Below are 2,593 nucleotides of genomic sequence, written 5' to 3'. Positions count from 1 at the left end.
CTCTATTTCTAAGATGGTGCACCTTTCTTTCGAAAATCATTGTTGGGATTTCTTCATATGATAAGTCTTTTTGTATGCCCAATGTCTGATAACTCACCACATGATTGGGATCATGAACATATTTTTTGAGCATTGATACATGGAACACGTTATAAACTGCTGCAAGTTTAGGTGGTAAGGCAAGTCGGTAAGCCACAACACCGATCCTTTCAAGAATCTTGAAAGGTCCAATAAATTGAGGACTCAACTTTCCCTTCTTATCAAATCTCAATACACCCTTCACGGGTGCTACTTTAAGAAAAAATCAAATTTTAAATCCTTTCTTCTGCCATCGGCATAACTTTTTTGTCGGTCTTGTTCTCTTTTTATCCTGACTCTAATCCTGTCAACTGTCTCAACTCCTCGTTCAATAATTTCAGGACCCAAAATTCAGTTCTTTCCGACCTCATCCCAATGGATAGGGGATCTGCACTTCCTATAGTAAAGAGCTTCATATGAGGCCATACTTATAGTGGTCTAGAAACTATTATTGTAAGCAAACTCTACTAACGGCAGATGCATCTCCCAACTACCGCCAAGATCCAAAACACATGCTCGCAACGTATCTTTAAGAGTCTGAATGGTTCTTTCTGACTCTCCATCTATCTGTGGATGATAAGCAGTACTAAACATCAATTTAGTCCCCATGGCTGCCTGCAAACTTTTCCAAAATTTCGATGTGAACCTCGGGTCTCTATCTGAAACAATCGTAACAGTAACTCCATGCAATCTGACTATCTCTTGGATATATAACTGTGCGAGCTGTTCCATATTGAGCCCCCGTTTGAGACCCATTATTTGTAGATTATAATGAGATGAATAGTATTTTTTTGAAAAATGAGTGGTTGATAAGTGTTTGATTTACGTGTAATATTATTTTATTGAAGATTGTGTTGTTAAAAATAGGAGAGAGAAATTTAATTTAATGTATTGAGAAATAATGGGGCTTAAACGGGGGCTGAAATTTATTTTGATTGGCAAAAAATGAGCTGACTTTGTTAGACGATCAACTACTACCCAAATAGTATTGTTACCTTTTACTGACCTTGGGAGGCCTACCACAAAGTCCATCGTTATATGTTCCCATTTCCATTTTGAAATATCCAACGATTTCAGTAGTCCCGATGGCTTTTGATGTTCTGCCTTGACCTGTTGACGGACGATACATTTCTCAACGAACAGGCCAACTCCTATCTTCATGTTTCCCCCACCAAAATATTCCTCGGAGATCTCGATACATTTTCGTACCACTTGGATGTGCAGAATATGGGGTAGAGTGAGCCTCTTCCAAAATTTCATTTCTTATACTTTTTATATCCTTAGGTATACATAACCTTCCTTTGAAAGTCAGCGCATCATCTGCAGATATTTCAAACCCTATACATTTGTTTAAACCAATCTTAGTCTTTTTCTTCTGTAGAAATGGATCCTTACTTTGTGCTTCCTTGATTCGATCCCGAAGTGTAGGTTGAATCATGAACGCTTTTATCCTCACTGTAGTCTGTGTCGGTGGTGTGATGATTTTCCATCTTAGTTTCTCAAAGCCCCTTATCAAGTGTTTTTGCATTGTGAATAGAACTGCTAACTATAATTCTGTCTTTCTGGTTAGGGCATCTGCAACTACACGAGCCTTACCCGAATGGTAATAAATTGTGTAGTCATAATATTTCACTCATTCCAACGATCTCCTCTACCTCATATTCAGTTCCTTCTGTGTGAAGAAGTATTTAAGACTCTTGTGGTTTGCATAAATTTCACACTTTTCACCATAGAGATAATGACACCATATTTTTAAGGCATGAACTATTGCTGTAAGCTCCAAGTTGTGCGTTGGATAGTTTTGTTCATATTGCTTCAACTGTCTTGAGGCATAAGCAACCACTTTTCCATGCTGCATCAGTATACAACCCAAACATTGCTTGGAGGCATCGTTGTAGATCACAAATCCCTCTAAACCTTCAGGTATTGTTAATAAAGGAGTTGAAACTAGTCTCAGCTTAAATTCTTGAAAATATTTTTTGCATTTTTCTGTGTACTGAAACTTCACACCCTTCTTATCAACTGGTTTATCGGCCCTGCTATTTTTGAGAAGGCTTCAATGAATCTTCTATAATAATCGATCAATCTCAAGAAATTGTGAACTTTACCCACACTAGTCGACCTTGGCCAATTTGTTACCGCTTCCATTTTAGCAGGGTCTACTTCGATTCCTTGGGTTGTAACCATGTGACCAAGAAAACCTACGCGATCAAGCCAAAATTCGTACTTCTTGAATTTGACATATAATTTCTCATTCCTCAAAGTTTCAAGTACTATTCGAAGTTGTTCCTCAAGCTGACACTACCCATCTCGAATCACTCTAGTGGACTCGAAACGTGACGTGCGCTGATGATAAATGCCGACTAGATGTCAAATCTATCACCAAGGCTGACTATGAGTTATTTCAAAAAAATTGCAACAAAATCAAATGCTTATGTCAAATATAATGCAATGGGCCCAAAATATTTACTTCGTGTTTCATCAATATGAGTTATAATATTCAACATGTCGTGTG

Source organism: Olea europaea, chromosome 10, assembly GCF_002742605.1.
Source record: "Olea europaea var. sylvestris chromosome 10, O_europaea_v1, whole genome shotgun sequence".
NCBI lineage: Eukaryota > Viridiplantae > Streptophyta > Magnoliopsida > Lamiales > Oleaceae > Olea > Olea europaea.
Note: the sequence above shows the minus strand (reverse complement) of the source record.